This window comes from Falco naumanni, chromosome Z, assembly GCF_017639655.2.
Source record: "Falco naumanni isolate bFalNau1 chromosome Z, bFalNau1.pat, whole genome shotgun sequence".
NCBI lineage: Eukaryota > Metazoa > Chordata > Aves > Falconiformes > Falconidae > Falco > Falco naumanni.
The window spans coordinates 4,968,411-4,996,316 of record NC_054080.1 but is presented as its reverse complement, the minus strand read 5'-3'; the positions used below and the strand labels follow the sequence as shown (position 1 = coordinate 4,996,316).

The following is a 27,906-nucleotide window of genomic DNA, read 5'->3' as shown; positions in this document are numbered from 1 at the left end:
TTTTCCCCCGTTATCTTGTTGAGAAAAAAAGACCAAAACCAATTTTGTATAAAACTTTAGCTCTTCAAAATGTTTAATTGACAATTGAAGGGAAACAATGCATTTAAAGGTTGTGGTAATTACATCTTCTTACATTTTTGTTCCATAAACAATGTTTTGTTAACTTTCCAAATTATGCAGTGTTGTTTGACCTGTTTTTTTTAAGATGCCTGAAAGGATAATAAGGGATCTGAATGGCAATAATTTTGGGCATAAAGTTTGAACCATGAATGCACCTATTGTTAGCCTACAATGTAAAGATGCTTAAAGAAGGGCGGGGTGGGGGAAGTAAACCTAGGTCAGGAATGAAAAAGTATTGTTTTGGGAAAGGCAACAAGCTCTTTTGTTTCAGTTTATTGCTCATCTCTTATTTTTTTCAAGTTGCATTATTGCTTTGTCACACAACTCATCTGCAGTATCATTTACAGTCCGACCAACAAAAGTTGTTATTAGAATTAGTGGGATTTCATAGGCCCTTCGGATCTTGTGAATGCTCTAACTCTAACAGTGAAAGCACACACGTATTAAAGACACCAAGCTAACATGAAATGAAATAATTACTTTACAATTAATTTGCAGAGCCATCTGGCTTTCTTCTCAAAGCTTGTGTCACCAGCATGAAGATTATCTGGATATTCTTTTGCTAGCCACTTGAGAAATATTTGGGATTCAGGAGACGATTCAGGAGACAGAAGACGCGCGGAAGATCTTGGAAACTATGTGTCAGCCTCGGTGGCTCCAAATGGAAAAAAGGGCTGCAGAGAAATCCAACCAACAGCAAGCAACTGTTCTGAAGAATGCGGCTTAAGGTTTTCAAAGTGGAGTCAGCCTGCTAATGCATGCAGCTGTAGTGGAGGAACACACAAAAGCAGAGAGTAGATGGGTACAGGCAGAAGCACTCCCGTTTCATCAATTCTGCATGAAAGATTTTCCTTCATGATACTTCCAGATTGAAATGTTCCTTACTCTAATTGACCTTAAAGAATAACCACTGATGGAAAGATTTACTAGCTGATAATTACAGCCCTTCATTTATGAGATTTAGGTTTTCAATCAGAGAGCCTGAGAATGAAACAAGAGTCAAACTGCTACTGAGTCCAGAGCATTGAGGTGCAAATCTTTATCTGAGACTGCTGGAGGAAAGAAGTGTATTGTCGCCTTGAATTTCACAAGGTGACATAAAAATGAGCATGTCTTCATGCAATATAGCTTTTATTGCAGCACCTAATTTTATCCTGATGACACAAAATGCAAAACTAATGTTGGTTTCTGTTAAGAATAAAGCCCTGTTTGTTACACTTGCTATAACTTTCACTTTAAACTTGGTAACTATAGAAGGCAGAGGTGGTGCTGCCCATAGCTAAGGCTGCCCATGCTTTCCCATAGTAAGATTATTTTTTATAAAGATGTTTACATTGCAGCATCAAGTCTTAAAATACAGGGAAATACCAGAATTAAGGTGAGGAGTGCATCTTTATATTATCTCCTCCCTTCGCTTGCATGTACTATGTCATGCTCTTTGAGTACCTTTTCATAAACCTCTTTTTTTTCTTTTTTTTTTTTTTCAGACTCTTGGCTTCGTTCAGTACAGAGAATGGACAATTTTCTGGGCTCGAATTGGGCTTGTTTATTGAAGAAGATTTTTGTCTGAGACATTTGATTCAGAATTTGGTTGTAGATCAGGGCATGTGCCACTGTGTGGCAAGAAGAGAAAATATGGTTTTGTAACAAAGACTACCAAATGCTGCCCTTTATTACCACGCTGTCACTGCGCAAGCTTCTCAGAAAAAGCCACTGATAGATAGCTTCAGTTCACAGAGTTTACCATATCATCACAGAGAGGCACAGGCACATCTAAGATACTCCAAGATGTGCAGAGCATCGCACTGAATGTTTGGGAAAACATGCAGCTGGTCACTCTGACCCAACCCAAAATCCGCACCCTCCGCCCCCTCGGGCTCTTGTCAGAAACCCAGGCTTTTCAAAGAGAGTTTTCAGTAAATACAAAGTGGAAATCTGAGTATGTTTAGACTAACAAAGTCTACACTAATTTATATGAGAAAATCTCCATGGGTTTGTTATAAGATTATGTTGTTGAAATTGGCTTCTTCCCACTGTTTCCACACCCAGACATGACAACAAATCTGCTGAGTTCCATGGCTTTGACATCTTACATAAAGAATTCAGGGTCAATAGGATGGGAGATATGGCTGTGTTAACTCATGCCTGTTTCTCTTGACAAAGTTTTGGCTAAAGAACTGAGTTTTCCATACCTTTCATCTAGTTGATAGTGAGGAAAAAAATATGGAAAAGATGACTGATGTTCTAGGTAGGGCACGTGCATCGATTTCCGTATTTAAATATGAAATATTCTCAGAACGAAAGACAATATAGATTATTTGTCCAAATTAAATTCAACATAATGTGGACATAAACTGCAGTGGTAAGTGGCACTAGAGGAATGGTGATAATTCGCTACAGTACCACTTTACAAAAGTGTATCATGCTTTAGACTGCTGTCTAGACAAATGTCTTCTTACAAAGATACTTCAGTAATCTTCTTGGAAGTGCATCATCTAAACCGAGTAATATCAATTTGAGTTACAAATTCGAGCTGTTCTTATCTAGAACTTAAGGTCAGTAGCAGATGTTACAAATTCCTATAGACGCATGCCCAAATACAAGGATTATTTTTTTTTTTTTTTAATGGCAGAAATCTGCTAGCTATTCTTGCCTTATCTGCAACAGCTGAGCAATCTTTCAGTGCCATGAGGAGATTGAAAACTTGGCTCATATCTAGCATGGACAAGCTTGCCTTAATCACATTGCTCTTTTACATGTGCACAAGGACATCAACATTGACAGTGCTACAGTAAAGCAGCCATTTGCTGAAAACAACTGTCAACATTGTCAAGTTTTTTGGAACCTTTTATAATGTGATTTGTGTGACAAAGCTTGTATAATTCTGTTTATCAGCTGCAGCAACAAATTTCCATAAGGGAGATGTATGGAGAAGCGTACTGGAGCTGGATTTTCTATTACCAGCTCCTACCTGACACTCTAAAGCAAAGTAATTAGAAAACATTAAAAGATAAATGAACCACAACAGCCAGAGCTTCCAGTCCCATTTAAACTGATTTTAAGAGTTTTCACAAAAGGTTGCAAAAACCGAAGTAAAAAACCTTTTGTCTTTCATTTAAAAGTCAGGCTTTCTCTAAATCCTTCATGCATTTTACTTTCCGTACTAATCTTGCCATTGAACCTGTAAAGGTATGCTTGAAAAAAGAATCATAATTATGGTGCTAATTGGCCATAATGTGTGGTGCTAAACCTGGGATTTTTAAAAAACCAACATGAAATGCTGGAAATAGGCACAGAATAAGTAAATACTACAAAGTACATAGTAGAACGCTGCAGAGACAGAAACCTTATTTAGGATTAGATTAATTTAGACTCGGGACTGGTGCCTAACCTGTGCCTGTACCAGTTATTGGCAGTTCTGAGCTCTTCCAGCACATCTCAAGACCAGTCTTTTAGCATCTGCCAGTCTTCAAGTTACTGGGCCACTAACACAAATCTGCAAACGGCTCTTGGCATCCTTGGCACCACGACACTTCCAGCTCATTATATTCTGCTCTCACATTTTCTCAGGTATAAGTGGTTTAAAAAATCATATAATCTGATGGTATTAAACAGTCAGCATTTTGTTAATAACAATTTGAAAGTATATGAAGTTTGCTCCAACCAAATTTCGTTCCACAGGCTTAGTGCCGTTTCTGATTATCTTAAGTCCTAATTCCTCTAGCTTGCCTTTTCTCCCTTTCAAACAACCATTCTTCCTATTGATCCATAAAATATCTTGTAAAGACAAACCAGGCATGTTTACTCAAAGAGATCCCGTCTCACATCTCAGGTATGTTATGAGGACAGCTTTACATTTACCCCTGCGGTTCTCTTCAGAATGTGCATTAATGCCTTGGGGGTACCCAGTGCCCCCTGAACTCCTGCACTGCCCCCATGGAATGCTAACAACTGCTCTAAACGATGCCATTAACAACAAACTTCCTCTGTATCATCTTAACCACAATTTCTAAGGATGCATTTTATATATGTATCAGCTGTAGCCCTGTTGATGCTCTGAGCTGTTAAAATTCATTTTTCTAACACATACTTGCAATGCCTGGGAGATATCTCAGCACAAGCTGTACAATTACTGGTATTTATCTTGAATTAAGGAGGGGGGAAGGAGGAGAGGAGGGACTGTGGGCACAGTACACATCAGACCCAGAGAGTTTCATAACTCCCAAGAGGATCTAGCGCACACTGTCAAAGTGAATGGTGTCTCACAGTTAATTTGGTTGGTGGCCAGAGGCTACAAATAATTCTCTTGCCCACAACCAGGGTTACTCAGCTGTATAATAAGGATGAAAGCCCTGGCTTCTGCAAAGACTCAGAATCATGGCCATGGTTTTGCCATGCAGGGGAAATGCTAAGTTATACAGAATTGTATAGGTGTTGCTCAGAGCTTACAATGTAATGCATTTCTAATTGTTCCTAAAGTTTAGGAGGAATAAAACAGTTAATCTTCATGATGACAAAAGGAAGCAGGAAAATAAAGTGACACACTTGAATGAACTGTGAGGAAATAAAGTGCACAACGTGATAATGCCATGACTCTGTGCTACTGCACATTTCTGGGCTGAAAAGATATGGCTTGATGGGTAATTTGTCATGCTGTGCAATAGAGAACAACAGTAAAGAGACTTCAGACAGAAGAAAATTACACAAATAGTAGGGTGGAAAGGTATAATTGAGGATGGCAAAAGACTGAAAGATAGACATTTAAAATTACTGTACTGACCTACTAAATGCACTTGGGCGTGGAATCGTGGCCCCACAAGAAGAGTCATTAAATGACTGCAGGCTGTGACACTGCTACAGGGTAATGCCAATCTTCCGGAACTCTTAAAAGATAAAAGCATCCAGTGTTAGCCAAAAAAAAAAAAAAAAAAATCAGACCCTTGTTTTTTGCAAGCATGCACAGGCTGAACAAACAGTGAATTTACAACAAGGGAAAATGTACCTATGGCCGTGCTGGTGCCTGGTATCCAGACCCGTGGAACAAAGACCTTGCCACCTTCTTGTGAACCTCATGAGGACTCGTCCTCTGCCACTGGGACATATAGTACACTGTTAGAACAGCCCCAGGGAGCTGAGTATTTGCTGCTACTTCAGCTGATTTGCCCTCTTGCCACTGAAGAGAGAAGTTATACCCAGAGATACCAAAAGACCTAAGTTTGCTTCAGAGAAGCTAGCAGAGGCAAGGGCCACCACCAACGTGTCCTTCTCTGTTCAGTGTGTCCACTGCTGTCCAAACGCCTGGTTCCTTAGCAAAAGCTCCTGAGAGGAGTTTAAGTCTCTCCCTAGGACATGGAAACACGTACTAGAGACAGAAAATGAGATGCCTTCCAATAAGCCATATACAAGTAACCTCCCTTTTGTCCTTCTTTTTGTTCTTATTTTCCCAGCACGTCGGTGGCAGTGCACTAAAGGCAGCCGCAGGAGACCTTACTTTTCCTTTTATTACATATTACTGACTAGTGTCAGAAAGATGCCTTGAGTGCATATGAAAAATATCTGAGCCTTTCATAACCATTAGGGTGAAGAAGGCTACCAGTGATTGAGATAAGGTCTGTCACTGACGGCCCCAAGTCTCCACGAATGTAAAATGTTTGTGTTACTAGGTAACTTCTCACGTCCACTGATGCACTTCTGTGTAACACAAAGAACACCACCAGAGCATTAACAGCTTTGTCTTTTCTTTGCTTCAGAAGGGCTTTTGAATTCTACCTTCATTTCTGCGAGTTCTTTTATCCAAGAGACATCACAGCGCACATCTCTTTCTCCCTTCAGGCCTACCAGAAACACCAGGAAATCATTCTGAAACGAGCTTCCTAAGGTTTCCTCGTTGTGGATACAGTATGCTGGCACAACCGGGAAAGCACTGCTGATTTAATAGTTTGCCAGGCTCCTGCAGCACCCACTCTGCATGAAGCCTGAACTAAAGAAAGCCAGAGCAGCTGCAGAATGAGGCACTATCCCATTGCGGAGATAGGCTAAACCATTTTGCTACTGTGCAAACATTTTGACCATAAAAATAAATGATCTAAATTGTGAAACTGTAGCTAGCCTCCTGTCAACTTAAATAAACAATGAAGCAATCCAGAGACTCCAATAGCAATTGTTGTTCCATGACCTACGCTTTCCAAAAGGCCACTTCTAGTGCATTTAAGTACTAAATGGAGAGAACACTTCAGTAACATAAGTTTCTGTGTTTGTTTATCACACATCATTTGGTATTAGTCAGGGCCTTGTGTGATTCTGGGGCAATTAAATTTGCCAGAGAATCCACCCACTGCTACAGATGCACACTGCAGGATGCAGACTGTCATTTTTAAAACTAAAAGGGGGGTGGGGGTGGGGTTGCCTTTAGTGGCAAAGAAAATCTTCCAGATGTTGACTGAAAATAAAGTCATGCAGAGATGCATGCCCAAGTTTGCAGGCAGCCTAACACGGTGGCTCTAACAGGCATAAACTGCCCCTTGATTTTAATTATTAAACCGAAAACTTGGTAGCCATTATTTAAATGATCAGTGATGCTAAGTATTTCAGACCTGCTTGTTATCCTAATCTCTCTTCCCAGACCTTCACATTCTTGCCAAATTTCAAAAATTTCAACTTCCCTACATCTAGTCCCCAAACCTTCTGTTTATTGTGCTGACAACTCGCAGTACCAATATTGCAGTCTGCAGCTCACTTAAAAATGAAAAATTGTCTGGCATAAAATCAATAGGATGCAATATAAGATTAAATGCCATACAATGCTGAATTCATTGTATCATTTCGGTAGAGACTTGCATATTATTTTTTTAACTTACTTGCAGCAGTGCCTGAAGTCTCAATGTTTTGCAATAGAAAACTCCAGCAGAATTTAGGTCAAGTCAGCTGCAGCATGAGATAGGGTCATAAAGAAAGCATATCATAGTATGCCAGCCGTAAGTAACAGTTCTGATTCAAGTCCTCATGTAAAATAGTTGTGTTGCACTCATGTATCTTATCCGTTTCAAAACCTGCGTGCTTTATTGACATTTCCCAGACTGTAGTATATGAATATAAAAGTAACACAAGATCCAGGACCTCAGCTGGCGTAAATTAGTGTCTGTTCAGTGGGAGTGATGCCAGTTGTGTTGGCTGAGGATTGGTGCATGGAAAATGACTGGGAAAATATAGATGGAATTGTGCATAATGTTTCCTATTAGTAATCTTATGTTCAAGCATTCCCAAAGAAATGACAGGCTGTCTCCTTGTCCTCACAAAAACTAAAAGACAAGAAAAAAACTTACCTTCCCTTGAGGTTTACTCGTCGGTCAGCTACAAAAGTCACAGTTGATCAGTCAGGGGCATTTGCACCATTTTCTGCTCTTAGGACACAATTTATTACTCATCAACCTTGAGAAAGAAGTTAGGAACGAGAGAGGGAGTTGATCCTTGCCAGAGTGCAATCCTTCCCTTGGCAAGGTGAAGTTCCTGCACCATTCCCCTGGCACAGCTGTGTAAACAGGTATGCTTCTGGTCTGATTTATATAGCCGTAGCTTTAGGAAGAAGTCATGGAATGAAACCTTGGACAACTCTCAGAAGAAAAACTTCAGCTTAAAAAATTATTCTTAGCACTTAAGACTGAATACTTTATTCACTGTAAAGTAGTCCTTCATGCCGGCTTTAATATGGAAAACAAACTCATATAATTGACAAAAGTGGTAAGAACACATCAGTGTACATAGAACAGCTCCACTTCGCTTCCTTCTGGAGATGTTGGCTTTTCTGCTATTCGGCAGGGAGTGGTGGAGTGAGAGTGTTCAGAAGCAAGATAACTTCTACCTGAATAAATTCGTTATGAAATTAAAAACAAACAAACAAAAACATTCAAATTATGAACTGCTTTTATACACAGTAAAAAATCATACAAGGCAACCAAGGGAAATTACAGGACTTGGGCTCATTTCACGCTATTTTGACTACACTTATGAGCTAAATAGTGGTATTTTGGCCTTACTAGAATAGTGGAATTTTCAAGACTGTTAGTTTTCATTTGAAAATGGACAAGGGCTACCCCTAACTACAGGGTCATAAATTGATCTCCCTATTTTATATTATAAGTAAGCTGGCTTAAGTTGGCAGAATCACCCAGCGAAGTAATTGCATTAACCCACAAGCTCTTCCTCAAAAACCAGCATTTAAAAAGCATATTCTATAGCCTGAAGTTTTAGTTTCATCCTTATTTTCCCGACAACATTCCAACTCCCTTTCTCAAGCAGCTACACCCGTAGCCTTTGCCCAGAACTTTTACAAGAGGAAGCTAAGCTGCAGTTACTCCTTTCCTGAAAAGGATGTCCCATTATATTTCATAACCTGTCATTTCAGGGATAGAGAATGGAGCCCTGAAGCTCTCATAACTATGCTTACATGTCTTCAGTAGCTCTGAGTCTGCATTTGCTGGACCAAGTGGGTCAAATCCATCACTCTATCCTCCCTAATTCATCTGTGACAGAAGCAAGTACGTCCAAGCCATACCTCAGCAGATATAATCTGTACTTGATAGCTTTCCTCTCACTCCACTGCCCATGGCTGCTCTACACTAGGAGTCATACCAAGGTACGGGCCGGGCCAAGACACAGAAGTTGTGGCTGCACTGTGGTTGCTGCCATGCTGCCATGAAGAGGACTCTTCATCAAATGTGTGTCTTCCTGAAAAAAAAAAAAAAAAAAAAACACACCCAAAAAACAAAGCCAAGGCATTCTTCCCTAGAGTCTGCATCTATATAATCTGTATTGCATTTCTACAAACACATCTGCTAGACAAGGACACGTTTTCCACTTCCATTTGTAATCTCAGCATGAACTCATCCAAACAGCTCTGCAGGACCATCCCAAGGAAAGGTGACCTAGGCAGACCCATTTTGTGAATCCTATGACTGCAAGCATTGATAAGGGAAAGGAAGGACCTGCCAAGGCCCTGAACACCCAGACAGGGTGTAATGGCCCTGATAAGCCTCCCCCAGGGACACCCATGCCCCTAGACCCAGGAGCTCCATTTAAGCTCAGCCCAGGGCCTTAATTAACTAGAGCTATGTTTTAAGTGCAGTAGTCTCTGGATGGACAGTAGACCTCTGCTGTGGATTGCTGTCTCCTGGATAGAACTCTGCTTCGCCAGAGCTTTGTCACCAGTCCCATCTTTGCCCTGTCCCCTGGATGGACAAAAGACCCATGCTTTGTCCCTGGCCCACCTCCTCCTGCTCCTGACTGCTCTCCGGGTCGTACCTGGACCTGACTCATGACTTCATCCTGTGCAGACTGCCTGGACTAATTACAGTCTTCATCCTGGACCATGTGACATTCACATAAAATCTAATTAGAGCAGCTCAGTACATACTTACCTCATCAGAAAGCTGGAAGCACTAATGTCCAAGCAATACTTGCCCAAAGTCATTAAATGACCAAGTGAGACGATCGTAGTAAGCACCCTAAGTTTCTATTTTACATATCTTATCTATTTCAACTGTTGTAAATACTATTATAATCACTCCAGCTTCATGGCAGCTGATGTACTATACATGTTTGAGAGGGTGGTATCAATTAACTACGTTATCTATAATGCCATGCCTGCAATTACTACTACTTCACAACTTATCATTAATGCATTTGACAGGGTTTTTCCAAAGTAATATTTATTTAGAGGTTAATCAACATTCCTAAGACTGCCATTTATTATAATCTGATTTTGGATAATTGTCCAAATCAGTGGCTCTTAGAGGCAGCAGTTTTTTCTCAGTCTCAATGAATACGGTACATTAATGCCAAAAAACAACAGAGGATTAGAATTACATTTTTGTACATGTAAGCGGCTAGTGCAAAACTCAGTTCTTCAGAATGAATTCTGCTATATTTTTTTTTGCCTGCTAGTTGGAAGGCTGGATAATGCTTGCAGCCATAGTAAAAGCTGGGAGGGTGGGACAAAGAGAAGAAGTCCAGGTGAGGTTAGTTCCCTACATCATTCCATGGAGCAGGAAAATGGAGTAAAGAGAGAAAGAACCTGTATAGTCACCCTTTTGCACTAGGAATTGAGACTGAGCAGGTAAGGAGTGGACAACAGCCGACATATCTGTACACAATGCAAAACATACAGACTTTAGCATGCACCTCCATAAGCCCTCAGATTCTGTGATAATAAATATTAAGTCCAGCGCTTAAAATATCACAAATGTCAGAATTAGTTGCCATGCAGCTCTAAGTTGGCATACAGGCATGCCAACAGCTTTTAATCACTTCCTCCCCCTCTTTGGTGCCAGATTCCCAACTGAAGCCTCAGACAAGCACACACGACCCGGTATTTTCCTGGCGAATTTCACTTTGGCAGATATGCTATCTGAGCAGGCGGCAGGTACATTCCTAAGACTGCCCCTGAACTTCTTCCATTATTACAAACTCTGTAGGTTGTTAGAGATGCCCAGTTAAACAACTTCACATGTTTTCTTAACATATGTAGTCTAAAATACCGCTCCTCCTGTTCAAGTAACTGCTGAATCACTCTAGAAAATCCAGGATAAAGCGCATACTCAAAAAGGATACCTTTAAAACTTAATGGTTGAAATTTTGCAACTCACAATGAAAAAATCTTAATGAGAAATGTTAGGCAACATTGCATATGGCTGTGGTACCAGATCCACTTAAAATAATAGCTTTCAGATCAACTATTCACGTAGTATGAAAGGCTTAAAACACGAAGGAGGCCCATTTACTGGTTTATTAGCAAGCACCTTTTGTGGACACCAGGACAAGTGCAAAGTAAACCTCTTACCTATTGAACAGGACATATTCATAAACCTGGAGCTTGCAGGAGTTTGGGAGACCACAGCAAAATATAAAAAATGGTTTGCAGGAACAAGAGCTGAATCATTTTTACATGAAACTAGGAATGCCTCATGAAACCCTTTATTCCGCTGATCCTTTCCAATGTTTATTATAAATACTTCTTTTCAAATAATTAATTTGACAATACACCATATTGCTGATTTGCACTAAAATGTTTTAATTCTAAAAGCTTGTAACATTTTGAGGTTTTCGGGTTTGCTTTTAGATACTGTCTATGAATCATTCCCTATCACATTTATACTTCAATTCTCAGGCAACTATACTGGCAATTAGTATGTAAAACAGTTATACAAAACAGCAGATCAGTCTGTAATAAATCATACTTTGGCAGAGAAGGTCACTATTAATTTATTACTTTAAAGTAACTTATAATCAGTGTAACTGTTCTGCAGTAAACATTCCTGGGGAAGCTCTCCTCTTTCCTCTGTTGACAGAATCCTGGAGCGCATTTAAATTAATGGCATATACGTACCTAAGTTCCCACAGACTGCAGCTGCTCACTCCTTCGGTGCCATGGTATAGATCTATTCACACATATCCCAGAACCACTTTTTGCTTTTTTAACTCCAACAAAATCTAGGAAGACAGGTTTGTAGCCAGTTAGGTATCTGTAGATCCCAGAACAGGGCTTCCTATGGAACCAGCCCGTCATCCAACGCCCGCACACGAACACCGTGCGACAGAGGCAGCGCTACAGCCCGCGCTGAGCTGCACCAAGGCTGCTCTGCACCAGACGCCCGGTCTGTGCCCTACCACGCCATCTCACCCCTCCTGCCTGTACCCTTTGCGTTCCGTATTACGCAAGCAGACTGGCTACCCAGTATTCTTGCATGTGTCAGAAATCACTTCCTCTGCCCACATTAGCAACTTCTCCCCACTGATTCTTTTAAATCTTTTAAATAAAACCTAGAGGTAGGGGCATTTGAAGTTCTTGTATAGGTGTGTGTATAGAGCTCTCTCAAGCACAGTAGTTCAGCAGAACCAGTAACTCACTGCAAGGTCAGACTTTTTTCTCTCATTCACCTGCCTCCCCTTCCCTTTCAGTGGTTTTAATTCTCCTTTTTGAAAAGTTGCTTTCATCTTAGGACATAAAAAATGGAACAGCAGATTTTCTGTCTTCCCCACTCTGCCAAGGTTGGACCAGACGATCCTTGAGGTCCTTTCCAACCTGGAATTCCATGATTCTATAATTATCTTTTTCACTGCCTTCAGCTGCATTTATGCCAAATCTGACTGTTTCGGCAACACAGCATGCATCTCCCTCTGGCTACAAACAGCCATTGCCACAAGCAGAATTATTCCTGCTTAAACACCCTCTCTTTCTTCTGATTCCTTCTATGCCTCCTGCCTCACTCTGTATTTAGTCCATATTCTTTCCTAACTTAGGGACCTACACATTTCCAAACTTTTATTGTGCAATTTAATTCCTAAATAAAGTTCTTATACTTTGAAATGTGGCTCCCTACCACTGCTAACAGCCATTTAACTGGACAGACATCTCACCTTATTGACCTTAAACCTGCCCTACGCCCTTCCCTCAAAACTGTTCAGAATACTGCAGCTAAACTTGCCTTTTTCCTACAGCACCTCTGTTGTCTAACTCAAAATTTACTTTCTCTTTGGGAAAAAAATCCCAGCTCCCCTGCTGTATTAGGAAAACTGACATAACAGTGCCCTCCCTCTCGCTTGCCAAATGCATGTTTACATCCCTTCTGCTCACAGACTGCACAATAGTGCAGGGAAGGCCACATGCAACTTCTCGTACGTATGTTTAGTGCTGTATGCACATATTTGGGTACATTTATGAATGGGGGGTTTCACAGGATCACACTGCTATTGTAACTATGTATTTCCCTCCTGGCAGCTGTCTGCTCTTAGCAGTGGAAGCAGATGCTCCGTTTTCAGCTTTCCCACCCCTTTTCAAGCCCGAATTTGAGGCATCTTTGTTGTGCGCAAGTTCTCCAAATGCAGCTGCTTTTTAGTCAGTCATGTTTTTTCCTCGGTCCTTTTCAGCTGGGTGTGTTTCAAGTATAGAAGAGTCAGAATTTAGGTCCTGTTTTCGTTCTGATGGCTCCAAAATAACATGAGGTGCTCCTTAGAGAATTCCTTGTCTACATTTTAGTCTGATGCTGATCTTTAAAAGCCTTCAAACAACTCAGTTCACTTTTCTTTTTACAGCCATACTCCTCTCCTTATACATTTGCCACATTCTTAAATGTTTTCCTGGGTTTTTTCCCTGCTTATTTATTGTATTTGATCCATAAATTCAAAGAGCATGCAATGAGCCTTTATGTTTGTGAAGTACATGTAAGTTGATGGTGCTATAAAAGTGGCCTGAGGAAAACTAAAATAGTAATAATAAGTTGGGCATATGATGATCTAGAGTTGTATAATATGCCCATTATCATACGATCTGTGCATTTTTGTCATAGCTTTTTAGCACCTGAAAAACTGAATATAGGCCAAATGTTGTATCTCTATTTTACGTGATGGAGAAGGGAGACAGATTTTATCTGCAATATGCTCAGGCTGACTTTCTAGCATTTTGGAAGTGATTCTTTAACAAATGCTAGAAAAAAAGACATCTTGGATTAAAAAGCTAAAAATCATAAAGCTGAGAACATATTACTTAGATGAAGATTTCTGTGCCCAAGTGATACCACTACCAATTCCCCTCATCCCTTTCTTTCCCTGAGATCTGCGGCTAGGAAGAATCACATTTTTGCCCCTTACATAGTGGCAACAGGGCAAATCTTGTTTCCCCCATTTCAGCGTGGCAGCGTCAGGCCCAGCCTTCACTGTATTTTGCAGTGCACCTGAGTAATCCTGCCACTCAAGTACAAAACTGAAATTTTATTTGTTCAGGATGATGAACAAGGTCAGAGTTTCCTTGTCGACGCCACACTGAATGCACAGCAGGCTGAGCTGAGACTAGTCTCTCCTTCTACTTCCCCAGTTAGCACCCCAGCAACCTCGACCTTGTAGCAAGGACAGGCACATGATAGAAGGGAAATGTACAAAATTGTCATGTGTGCTGCATCCTTCCCCGGAGGCTGAAAGTTTCACCTCTCTGATATGCTTAGTTGGCTCAGAGTGAAAGTTCTTGAGAGCAATCACAATCCGAGGTCTCATGTGGCAATCTGCAGAACGAATGGGCCAGACCACAGGCAGATTACCCACTGATTCTTCTGCAGAGAGTCAAGCATGTTCAACTGGTCCACACCACAATCACACTTCTTAAACAAAAGCTTTACACATTTGTAAAGGCATAGACATAAATAAAGGCATAAGCCTGACAGGGAGAAGCTAGCGTGTGAAAAGGTAACAAGTTTCATTAGATAGCAAAGTTTGACAGAGTTCCTAAAAAGGCCATTCCAACCCGATCGGTGGAGAGAGTATTTGTGCCATCTGCACTCAGCAGGGACTGGGCTGTCAAGAAAAGGTGTCAAATAAAAACAGTAACAGCAGTAAATGAAAATAATATGTAGAGATACAAATGTAGCAAACCAAAACCCTAAACCAGTTGGATTTCAGTGAGAATTACTGCATCTCTCTCTCGACAGAAATGTGTTTTTCTGATAGCAATTGTAATTAGCAAGGCATTCCAGTGTTCCAGCCTAGCCCAGGTGAAGAAAATGTTTTCCCTCAACAAAACTAAGACAGGATTTTTTAAAAATACATACAGTACGTTAACTCATGGATAGCAATCACTCGTTTTCATACTTTGTAAATCAAACTACACTGGAAGTGTGCATCAGTTGTACCAGTTAATAGGTGGAATTCTGAAAGAGTTTTGAATTTGAGCCAAGGCAACTTTGACATAACTACATTTGATCTGCAAAGGATCTTCTTCAGAATGACAGGTTTTAAAATAAATGTGGTTCATGACTATGCTTCTTTCTCTGCATGGAAAAATGGAGACAGAAAATCCCTTATTTCTGTTAGTTCTTTGCTTTGATATTTTAACTAAGTAGTGGGGCAGACAATAGGAAAATTATTATTTTGCATTTGACTTACTTCTGTGCTAAAGCATCTCCTTTATTCTCAAGTCTTTTGGTTTGGTTTCAAAATGACTGCTAAGCTCTTAACTTCTGTGGCCCACTAAACAGCGATACAGGTGGGTATGGCTGCTGCCAAAAGAAAGTAGTCTGATTTCTTAGTATTTTTCCTAATCCTTTTTCAGAAAGACAGAAAAACAGACTAGCTTAATGCAATTAAGAGCTGTGCCTAAGTCTCATGGTAATATGAACTATGATCACTGTTCTTCAAACAGTAATGGATCATCAAAAATTTCAGAATTTTCATTCATCAGGACATTTTGAATGTTGTTTTTAATCTGAGAATGACAGCTGATAGGAGGCTTGAAATGAAACACGATTTTATCAAATATGATAAAAAAACTGGTTCTTTATTACGACAGATACAAACCCCAAGAACCAAGCTTCCACAAAGTACCTCCTGTGTAATTATTGAATAAAAACACTTACTTACTTGGTATTTGGCTTTTAAACCCTGAATAAGAGAAGTATGTATTGAGAGAGAGGTACTTAAAACGTTTCCATGGATACAGGATGATGCCAATCAGGTCCATGTTTTTATCTGAAGGGGTGCCCCTGCAGAGACATACAGCTTAGTGAGTGGTTGTTTATACAAGCAAGTAAATAGGAACCTTGTTTATTTTACAAAGAGCTCCTGACCCACACTTTTTCCCCATTACTTTTTTAGAAGGAACATTTTGCTCTTTTTAAAAAGCATATTGTTGTAAAGTACACAGTTTTGAAATTTTCCCTTAAAAGTAGTTTCGAGTTTATGGCACAGCTTTCAAGCAGAAAATGGAGTATCCGGGTATGTTACTACCAATCCTGGCAAATCTATGTTGGTGACTTTTTTTATTAACTCTGCAAGACATACTGATGCAAATTACATGTATTTCAACCACTTCCAGGAAGGAGGGAAAAAAATAAAAAAAGCAAGGGGCAGATATAAATGATAAATACCCTTACCTGAATCCAATAAGGACAAGAACACCAAGTTTTGATCGCTTCTCTCAGAAAAGTCTCCATTTACTTTAGCTCCCATTTTAAAAGTAGTTGGTTCCTAGATTCCCACTGCATAAGTGCTACGAACACGTAATTTTGACATCCAGTCTCTCAACACTGCATGCTTTCTAATTTTGGGAATGAGATTAATACCTCCTATTTGAGAGGTTTTAGTCTTCTAATATTTCTTTGGATAAAAAAGCACAATGAGTTAGTGAAAAGAAAGGCCATCAACTTTAATACTTAACACAATTTAATAACCTGAATTGAAATATGTGTGTGCTGTATTTCCATTAAAAAAAAGTTTCCTTCCAGCCACAATTAATAGAACAAAACCCCATCTTGTTCAGAGATTATTCCAGGAATACTGTAATTTTAACATCTATGTAAAGGAGGAAAGTTTTTTGCCACGTACAAGCAATTTGGCCTTCCTTCTTCTCAAAGAAGCGATTCCTGGATAAGATGACCGATTTGCTATTTTCCATTTGAACTCGCAAGCGTACTTGGAAGGGGGACGGCAATGCTGTGTTCATTTGCCAGTGCTGACAAAGGTCTGCTTGTCAGTGATACCTTTTACAGCTAAATTTACTCGGGAGTGACAGAAGCAGGTGCACCTTGGCCTGCCAGACACTTGTGCACCCGCATCACGCAGCCTACAGGTCAACATCCAAAGGAGAAAAAGCCCAGGGCTGCGGAGCAGAGGGTGAGTGAGACAAACACAACCCAAACTGGGGGGTTTCTCTTCAAAGCCAGCTGGTCTGGCTTTATTCTACAGGAATTTTTTTACCTGCCAGTTTGATCAACGAAGCCCTCAGCAGGTGCTGACGGGTACAACTTCCTGGAGAAGCAGAAGAAGGGCACTGGTGAGTTTTAACAGAGAAAACGATTAAAAAATGATTTTTAAGTCTTTGGAAGTTGCTCTGCTTGCCACAGCACTGGGTGATTGGGCTCCAGGCTCATGGCTACGCTTACAAAGCTTTCTTCAAGAGAAAGCAGATAAGCTTTGTAGCATGCTTTGCATTTTATTTGATACGGTGCTTGATTTTAGCTACTGTTGCCAAGAAAAGTTTCTTGAAAGTGACTGGATATTTATAGTCAGTTTCTTTCAAACTATTTCTATGAATCTAAATGGAAAGAACATAGAGGATTACATACAAGAACATCCGAATCCAGACAGCACTGGGGGTGTACTCTGTGCCTCTCCTCCGCCCCCGTCTGCCTCCTTCAAAATAAAAAAGTTATCCTGGTAATTTCCAAATAAATAGAAAGGATGTGGTGTCTGTAGACTGTTTCTGGTATTTGGAGCTTCAGCAGACATTCCAGAGCCTTACAAACTCCTTCTAAACATCAGCATAAGATTACTTTGTGATAAATATGGGAGTGAAATTAACAGTGTTTAGAACATTTCAGAAGACTTGGTAATCAAAGGATTATCACAAAAAACTGTTGCCTTTCGCTAAAGTGAAAAGGTAAATTACAAAACAGAGGCTACATGAGAGCACTGCTGGGCATGATGCTTTTTAAAGAAATCATAAATTTACACAACTTGCCTTATTTTAAAACCACAAATTATGCCCGTGTGTGTATTCTTTAATTTGTGTAAGAGCTGGGAAACTAGACGAAGGGGAAAAAAAGGATTTATTTTTCTAGAACAATAAGATTTCAATTAATGTGAAAATGTAGGAAAATGTGACCACATGTTAAAATAAATATTTTGGAGGGGAGAAAAGCATTTTTATTATGATTTCTATTTCAAGAACTCATTCTTTTAACTTTGTTTCACAGTATTCATTACAAATTGTTGTGTTAAATTGAAAACATTTATTTAAGCAAGTAAACAGACAGAAAATTTGACCATGATTCTTTTCAAGTAAACAGATTCCATATTCACAATTCATATGCACACCATAGAAGACACTAATGGGACAAAGAAAGGAATCATATGTCAATATACAGTTGAACTATTTCTGTACTCAGTATTCCCAGTATGCCAAAATGAATGATTTATCAGCAATAGATAGCCTAAGATTAGGCTAAATAACACCTGAAGCCCTTTCAAACAACCCTGTTCTGTGATTTTTTTTTCAGCTAGGCTGCTTGGTGTGGGACTGGTACAGCTGACAGGGAACTCCAACCTCAGCAGAGGTAGATCAGGCCTTAATCCTCATCTGTTTTCTTCATTTTGGGAGACAAGAGAAGCACAGCAGAGATTATTTTTGTTTCTGGAATGTGCTATATGAAAATAATCACAATCTTGTTTGCTATAAGAATATCCTACTGTATGTGAGACTAAAAGAGCAGTAGAATAAAGCACAGCTAGTCAGAGCATAAAGTAAACCTCTAAATAAGAAAGATACTTTCTCGGATGAAGTATGAAATGTAAAACAAAACAAAAACCCCAAAACTAGAGCTGCTATTAAACAAGAAATGCCTGTAAAACATCGCTGTTTCATGCATAACATTTGTAATGTATGGAAACCAAATCCCCTATAGAGTCATTAAACCCAAGCACTGTTAAATCTGAAGACAGTAAATAGGAATGGCAGTTCCTAGAGTTAACTAGACATTCTACATGCTGCACTAACCAAGAAAAACATATAGCCTTTGGTTTAGAATCTTTAGTTCTGTATACTGTACATTCATTACCATTTTACTGTATTGAGTTTAAAGGCTCAGAAGTAGTAATTAATGTGACAAACTCCTGGATAATTTAATGAAATTCCAATTATGTCAGTCTGCATTTCACTGAATTTGGGGGGAAAAGTATTTTGTAAATAAAACTTTAGTACAGAATGTTTTACTTTTCTAGAAAAATATTGTTTAATGTTGCAAAAGGTAGAGATTACACACTAGATAACGTATACCATTAAATTCAAATAAGGGCCCTTTACTGGTCTTTTTGTTTCTCAGTTTTCTCATCATCCCATTTAAGTACATTAAGTGAAATTCTAAAATATTTCTATTATTAATGAAATACTGAGAGGTTAAGAAATAGGGAAACTGTATTTAATTAATGGAAACTTTACTACTATTTCAGTTAGAAACAGAATCAGCCCTAAAATGGCCAGTACGCTCATTTATTTTTTTACTAACTATTCCCCATCAACTAAGAGCTCCGTTGTCTGTTTTGTAAACCAAGGCAGTTTATTCTATAACTATCTTTTTATCTTCTTTATTTTGAAAAGCTACAGTCTAGCTCAGCTTTCAACCACGTTTGTCTTTTCCAATAAATCCAAGCTTTAGTGTCAGGAAGACATCTATATTAGTTATTCCATAGTGTGTGTAAATATAAAATGGGATTTAACCACAAAGCTTTGGCAAAACTCGCAATTTAATGACTCTGTATTGTGTTCTTCAAAAGCTAATTCAAGGCTTTTCATACAGTGTTATATGGTATTTTCAAAATATATTGTGTCTATTCTCCTTTCACTTATGCTGGTGAAAACAGGACACTTTCCACTGAAGGCCATGAAGTTGCATTTAAAAGTTTGGTAAGACGATGAACTGCAGTATAAAAGTTAGGGGGGAAAAGTAGGATGAATTGCCTTAAATACTGCTTCATATATGAGCATTTAAAACATGCAGATTTTCCATTTTATGTTTCTGTTATAAATTTAAAGTGTGTGTATATATATATATACACCTTTGTGTCTAAAGTGTTTGTATGTACATGTATATATAAGCATATACACATACACTTTATAATTATTTTTCTCTTGGTACAGTAAGCAAAATCTTATTCTGCTATATATATATATATATAACTTTCTTCAAGGGCTTTTATTAATTCTTTTTTGCTGTTCCAAAATCCATTGGTTATTGGTGTGAGACCACCTCCCTGAACGAACACACGCATGTTAGGAGAATTCAGTCTGCTGGCAATGTACTGAGCGCTGCCTCGCCTGGGTTCTTTGTCACCCTTAAGCCATTGCAGTGGCAGCAGAGGGACAGCTCTGCAGCCACTCCCCACCCCTGCACCCTGCTGTGGCCCATTCCCATGTGAAGACACCCCTGGCATTCCCCTACCGCTCCCCACGACTGCTCGCAGCTCCTCCCTGCTATCCCATTTCAAAAACGCTGCTGCACTGTACAGTTCACTATAAATGAGGTAACATGGACAGGCCTTGCAGCATGCCCCTTGTCACACTGTGCAGATACACAAGCTCTTAACTGAGTTGTCTTCTCCAACGGAAAGTGCTAAAAATTTATTGCATAGTCAAACTGGATTTTGTTCCTTTGAAAGCAACTAGCGTTATGAGGCAAGTACTTAAAGTACCACTTAAGAAATTTTCAATAAAGACAAAAGCAACTGTGCATTCTATGCGTATACTCTAAAAGCACCAGATTCCAAATTAAGTTCAATAAATAGAGCTTACAAAGGATAAACATCCAGATCTAAACTAAGGTATACTAGTATGCTGGGAAGCACGTAAAACAACTGCACAGAACGAATGAACTAGCAGTTACTGCTTTGTTCATAAGTATATATACATAGGAATGCTAGTTCTACACATATACTTAAAAGTTGTGCTCACAGCATATGAATCCAATGTTAACATAGCTGATGCACTGTACCCTGAAACACGACATCTGTCACAGCAAAAATGTTAAAAGCTGACTAGTATGATACCTACCTGCTAATGTTAATTCAGCAAAACAAACCTTTCATTTTGGTTTTGGTTTACTTTTTTTAAAAAGCAAAAGAGCTCTCTCCTCCAATCATTTTCGTCTCTCTCTATTTTCTTTTATTGCTATACCAATAACAATACAGAGGCATACAAAATCAATGGTTCCTATAGTTCTTGCTAGAGATATCTGCAGCATGCATTCTTTCTTCTTTGCTTTCTCAAGTGGTAGCAGGATACTCTCTATCCTATATAACTATATGCAAATAGCCTTTTCCCCAGTATCAATCCATCTCCTCAGCTTGAAATTATTGTAGTAGAATGCTTGGTAATAACAAATTAATATCATCTGCAATAATTGTAAAAATTAATGAAGAGTCTACTAATGTGGAGAAAAATAGAAGAGACTGAAATAATCTACTTGTGTATCAGGAGATAGTTCCTACCCTTGGAAAGATATGGCTGTCCATTTAATTATGTGTCCTTGCACTAACTGACTTCATTAGCCATTCAATCCTCAACCACCATGCTTTTGATAGCACTTTAGATCCTAGGCACATACAACCTAACTGAAATAAGATTTTGGTTTGTATTCCTCCTCAGAAATGTGAGGGAACTGGCTTTCACTTAAGGCAAAAAAGCACTTGTTCCTTTGTTCCTGGGAGAAACTATTTAAACAGTTTCAAAACTGCTGGGTTTAATCTGCAAAAAGAATGCAAGGAACTCCTTGTTGAATTGAATTTCAGTTTAATCCAGAAATTCTTAACTTGTCTGTTCCCCTTAGCAGCAGTCCCTTTTAAATTATTTCTGCCCATATGCCTTTTGCCCCATCTTCACCCTACCTGAACACCTAGACCCCAGGAGACCCTTCACTCTCACTTAAGAGCTAGAAAATCTCTTAACTCCCTTTCAGATATGTACTTGTTCTCCAGCCGTTGCTCCTTTGTCTGAGTCACAGCCAAGAGGACAACTAGGTCATGTCCAGAGATGCTAGCGGAAAGGGGCTTTACAGCACAGACCCTCCGACTATGGTAGATCTAAAAGCTAGTGCCACCGTAACTTAAATAGTTAAGTGTTACCGAAAGTTTTAAACTGGAGAGGGTAATGACACAGTGGGTCAGTTCAACAGGTTTTAATACACATTTAATTGGAGATTAATTGATTAATTAGTAAAGCACTTAAATTGTCTCTGCATGGTCCTTACTTGCCTGACAAAAATAGTAACCCCCAGTTTCAGAAACTTCTTTGATTTAGCAACCAGGTTTCTTCTCCTTTAACCACGTCAGTGTAGCTATGCAAAGTCACTGCTGAAATCAGATCTTGCTGGTCTGATTGGTGCAGCCTTGCAGAACGTTAACACCAGAAATGGGAACTTAAACCGGTCTCTATCACTCAGGACCTGTGCAAAGACGCTCCAAAAAGATCACACCGCAGCAACAGTAAGTTCAGATTAAATACATCTAAACCAAAGTACATATCCAAACATAACCTCTGAGGCTTACTTCCCTTTTAACCTCAGTAATATCAACTTTTTAAAGTACTTCCATGGGAAGAGTTATAACCAATGACATCACAGCTGGAGGCTCATGGAAGTTTTAATATAGACGAACATAAGTGGCCCAAGCACATCTAAAAGCTGACCCAAATATTGTGCAATTAAATTTTATGGCCACAGAGGTTACAAGGTTGTCTTCACTTATCAACAAGAGCTGTCAGCCCTCACAAGGTCTCTCTAAAATATCTAATAAACGTTTTATATTAATTATTGTTTTGATAATAGAAATATTAGTATTACAGCAGCAGGTAGAAGACACATTTATGGATCAATACTTGTGTTTGGAGCTGTTAATATGCAAAAGAAAAACCATTTAGTACTGAGGAGTTTCCAAACACCTAAAACCAGTGGCACTTTCTCAAAATGTCCACAGAATACCCTATTATTTCTTTGTATCTGCATGCAAGCATATCTGTATAAAAGTTTGCCAACAATACATTTATCCCCTCATTCCATGTACTAGTCTATTGCTGTTGTATTCTCTACCCAATTTATGCTGCAAATATCATACAGCATACTCTGTTACAATATGCAGGATGACTGACCTTTAAAATATGCGTATCATTTACTCCAACTCTGGTTCCAGAAAGTGGTACACAATTTGAAATAAAGGCAAATCGTCAGAGAAACAGCCATAAAACTGGGTGCTTAGAGAAAATATACCTCTAAGTATAGTCTGAAAAACTTTTGAGAATTGCATTTCTCAAAAAAAACCCAAACAAACAAAAAAGCATGAATACCGTAACAGCAGCTTTCCATGGGGTACACTGGAATTGGTATATGTAGCCAGGACAGGACACCATAGTGGCCTTCAGCAACAGGAGATGAAGTTGACCAATGTTCTTTTACCCTTAGAACATGTTTCGTTTGAATTTTGTTTGAATTGTGGCTAGAGGCCTATCCAAAACAAATCTCTGCTTTGCTTGGCCCTCAAAATTACCATGAATCTCATTGTCTACACAGATGCAGATGCTGATCTAATTTGTAGCAGCTGCAGAATACTTAATTAAGCCTTTTCTGGCCATCTATGGCTGTCTGCTTCTGTATCACATCATCATGCAGTGCAAGACAGACAAATGCTTGAGTATCACACAATTAGCACAGGGGTGCAATCATATTTTTTGTTTTGGGTTGTGCATTTTTTGGCAAAGTATCTGAAAATATCACAATACCTTAGTGCGGCAATTCCATTTCAGGAAAAGAGAAGGAATGCACAGCCTAAAAAAACCTTCCTACCACCCCCCAACCTCTCCCAAAATGAAACAGGATCACAGGGAGATTCCCTTTATTCAGCTGAGGGCAATCACATGGACAAGCAAATGCGGTCACAGTGATGAGAAAGGTGGTCCTTACTTAAAATGCTAATTCTGAAACTTAACTTCTGGGAGCCTTTCTTCTTGGAGGGAAATAGGAAGAACTGTCCTAGCAGAAACTCTTTTATGAAATGACCAGCTAATGGTGGAGAGGCTTAAACCTTCTAAAGCTGCATAAATTAACAGTGAAATACACAGTTATCTTTCCCTGCATCAACTATAGAGGCGTTGTGTGAGGTACTGGAAGGCAGAAAAGATTTTAAAGACAGGGACTCCCAGAGCTGTACTTTGCAGTTAGCAGGAACCTACCAGATCCGTTCTGTAAATTCAAGTGCCCCCGCAGCTGCTCTGATTTAGTCTTTGGTTGAACACAGGCCCTTCAGAAGAAAGAGTGACTGAAGTGCAGGACATCTCCCTCTGGCAGGCTCTTCCATATTACCAACCGATCTGAACAGTAAAGATACCATATTTCTTGGGTGAAGGCTGTTCAATAATATAGGTAGACTTTAATCACAGTTGTATAAAACCATATGATAAATTAAACTTCCACCAAATGCCCTTTCTGAAAAAAACCCTAATGTTTCTCAGGCATATGAGGATGCAGAATAATCAGACTAGTGAACAGCAGTTCACGAAAATGACAACATTTCCAAAATTATTCTTCAAATACATTCCTGCACTTAAACCCTATTAAGATGGAGAATTGATTCCAAATTTCCACTCTAAGCTCATATTTTATCTATTTTTATATTTTTGCATAGGGAAAAAAAAACCATTTAGCTTGAAATTTCACCTAACTTTATGACAGAAGAGACTGGGGGGGAGGGGGCTGAACTGAAACTAGTTACTGAGCTTTTAAGTTTATCTGACACTACAGTTTTGCTTGCTGATTTCTGACTAGCACCAAAGAACTATAAAACCCTTGACACATTTCTTCAACACAAGTCTAGACTCACATTTTTGGAGTCCCTAAATCTCAACAGAGGAAAGGTTAGTAGGTTAAATTCTTCCTCTAGTTACACTGACTACATGTGTTGTCCCCCTAAAATACATACATGTATATATAAATATATAGATTTGGTGGAACATTACCATAGGACGATGAAGACATCTGAAATCTTACTGAGAGACAGTGGCTGGTACAGGAACTGGAGTTACAGCATAAGCAAAGATTAATTCTGAGGCAGGAATAGGATCTGGGTGGCCACTGATGTAGGGCCAAGCTTCAATTTTAGGGTCTCATCTCAACCTCTCAGAATACATTTGATTTCAACAGACTTTAGGAGACTTTGGATGTGGTGCAGGAGTTTCACAGCACCCCAGTTCCATGCCAAGCATGAGATTCAAAATCTCTGTAGCTGTTAACTCCTTCAGATGAAAATTCAGCCTAATTTTCAAACAAATGACAGACCTCAAGCCTATTTCCAAAAAGTGTGTGTAGCAAACAAGAGTGGTTATCACAAGGTCCAGATCTGATTCTAGTATCAATCTGCATTGTCATTGACAAAGTAATAAATACTGCCTTTACACTTTTAGGACAATTTTAGTAATATCTAATCTTTGAAAGAAAACATATTTGTCTGTGAAGTTACCTCCTCTCTCTAGTTTTAAAACTGTTAAAAAAGAAACAAAACATTACCATGAAAAAAAAATTCTTAGATGAAAATAAACTTTGGACAACTGTTTACGAGGCATTTAAAGGACAATACCAGCCTGCAAACTACAGTTTCAGAAACTGCCTTTTGTAACAATGAAACACTTCAGATTACTAGAACTGGATCAATTTAGCAAAACAAACAAACCCCCTTTTCATTGTTGACTTAGTGCATTTGGCAGCCTTTTTCCCTCCACAGTCAGTCTCTTCCCTGCAAAGGCCCTTGAAAAAATCAACAAGGGAGCACCAAAAAAGCCCATTTTTTTAAGGAAAAAAAAAAAAGTGGGGGAGTGTTAAAAAAACAACTTCCCAAAAGCCTGGGAAGTAACAGATAATGCCAGAGATTAGTCTACATCCAAGCTCTCCATCGCGACTAGAAACACAATTTACGCTATCTTTCCAGGCATGGCTACCCCCTCCTTGCCACCACGGCCACAAGGCCGCTGACGGGTGGCCACCAACACCCAGCAGCCTCCCACCAGCCCCTGCTCAGTGTCAGCCATGTGCTGCTTGAACTCCTACCAGCCCTGCACAGTGCTAGGGGCCTGCACGCCGCAGCCCTCCCCGCAGACCCCCGCAGACCCCCGCAGACCCCTGGCCCCCGGCCTGGTGGGCAGCTGCGGCCTACCCAGCCCCGGGGGCCCTTGGCCACCACGGTTGGCTTGCACCCCCCGCGGCGTGCTGGCACACCCGAGGCCTACGGTGGCACCTGGTGACTGTGCTGCGGCCTCCCAAACCTGTAACACTTATTTGTCCCGAAGGTCGGAGAGGTGGGCTAAGCCTGTGGAAGGTTTCGCAGGGGCCCGGTGGGGACAGAGCAGCCGGGGCCGGGCTGGGGCTGCTGCTCGCTTCCAGCCTTTCCCAGCGCCAGCCCTTGGCCGGGACCTCCTGCACCCCCGTCCCGCCTGAGGCTGTCACGGCCTCACGGGGCTTTGGCTGCCCCTCTCCGACCGCAGCGGCACCGCTACGGCTTCGCCGCCTCCCTCCCCCCGGGACCACCCGCTCTCGCGTTACCCGCCCGGCCGCGCTGACACCGAGCCCCGGCCCGCCTCGGCGCCTTCCCGCGGAAACGGGGAGGAGGCGGCGGCTGCAGCAGCGGCAGCGGCAGCAGCACCACCACCAGCAGCGGCAGCGGCAGCAGCAGCTGCACCCCGGCACTGCCGAGCGCCCCCAGGGGCCGCCCCCACGCCGCGTGTGGCAGCTTACCTCCCGCACGGCGCCGGGGCCGGGGCCGGGGCCGGGGCCGGGCTGGGCCGAGCCCCGCTGCCGCTGCCGGGGTCTCAGGCGGTGCCACGGGGAGAGGGGGGGGGCGGGCGCGGCGCGCCTTGGGCCGCGCTGCCTGAGGAGATGGCGGGCGGTGGCGTACCTGCCGCTGCGGTGCCCTTCGGCCAGCAGCACCGGGCCGCAGAGACCCCCGCCCCGGAACAAATAAGTCAGTACATAACCAGAAGCCCGAGGGAATGAGCTGCCGGGGCGCGAGGGGTCGGGGCAGGGGGTGGTTGCCCCTCCAGGCCCGAGTGTGCCCGGGTGCCGGCGGGCAGCCCCCGGCCACAGCCACAGGTGCACAGAAAACCGGCCGTTCTGGTGACAAAATGGCTCCCCCGGTGCCACCCTGCCCTGCCGTCCTGGCGGCACACCCGAGGCAACGCCTTCCTCTGCCCGTAAGAGAGGGAAGAAATTAATATGCCCAGCTTTAGCCTTTTCACGTTTGGCCTGGACTTTTAACTGGGTTTTTGTTTAACAGCGGGACAGCCGCGCGCTCCGAAATGCACATAAAAGATGAGTCATTTTCCAAGTAGCGACCAGAGGACCCGCACTGTCCCAAAGCCGATAGCTGTGTGATTTTATGGACAGCGTAGCCTCCTCCCCACGGCGGGATTCAGGTGGAGTTTATTACAGGTGCTGAAAACGTCAAGCTCCTTACAAGTGACATCCCTTTTAGGCCTAAGTGCACATCAGTGAAGGCTCGTATTCTTTTCGTAGAAATTGTTTCATAAATCTCTTTAAATATATCTAAGTACTGTAAGCTTGCATTTTAATAACACGCTACTTTTGTGCTTTTAAACATCCAAGGTGCCGAACAAGAATTGTAAACTGTGAAGTAACTACTATGGGAAAGATTAAGTAAAGCATTGGAGGCGGATGATTTTGACAATAAAGAGGGTGTATGTGGTGAGTGTTTAATATTTATTGCATTTAATATTACAAGGTACTATTTATTGTTTTGAGTTTAATGTTAAAAGCAAAGCCTGGAGAGCAAGCTCTGCCGTGTTATGTACTTACAGGTACACCTGTGACAAAAGCTTTCTGTAATCGTTGCTTGATATGTATAACACCATTTTAGTAATGGCATACCATTTTATTTAAAGTTCGTATGTCAGCTGTGCCTACCTTGCAAATATTTTTTTGCAATTAAATGATTTTGGGAAGAATCATGTACATTTCAGCTCTTTGCAGTGACTTACAAAGCATCTAAATTGTGCTCCTGGAGTATATACCCTATTATCTCTGAAATTATCTGAGTTTACATCTTTTGTTCATTATAAAAGCATATGGATTGAGGGAATATTCTGAATGAATGAAGAACAAATACAGTGCTGTTGAATAATCTTGTGGGGTAGATTAATCTATAGCCTCGATTTCTCTCAGGGTGGGTTGCTGTGGCAACCGCCCCAGCTCACTTTAAAATAAT

General features: G+C 40.7%; 1 long non-coding RNA gene across 13 annotated transcripts; it reads right to left on the bottom strand.

Annotated features, from left to right (window-relative positions):
* Positions 1–42: 42 nt before the first annotated feature.
* Positions 43–26,661, bottom strand: LOC121081154. Of its 13 annotated transcripts, XR_005825593.1 has the most exons (9): positions 26,421–26,456; positions 23,870–24,007; positions 17,223–17,289; positions 15,520–16,905; positions 11,501–15,202; positions 8,672–8,844; positions 7,443–7,978; positions 4,901–5,003; positions 43–884 (listed from the first exon to the last, which is right to left on the bottom strand). It is a non-coding gene; the product is annotated as an uncharacterized LOC121081154 (long non-coding RNA). The 13 variants fall into 13 exon arrangements; XR_005825597.1 differs by lacking the exon at positions 26,421–26,456 and adding an exon at positions 26,581–26,661 and having other exon boundaries at positions 15,520–17,289; XR_005825596.1 differs by having other exon boundaries at positions 15,520–18,242.
* Between the last annotated feature and the right edge of the window lie 1,245 nt (positions 26,662–27,906).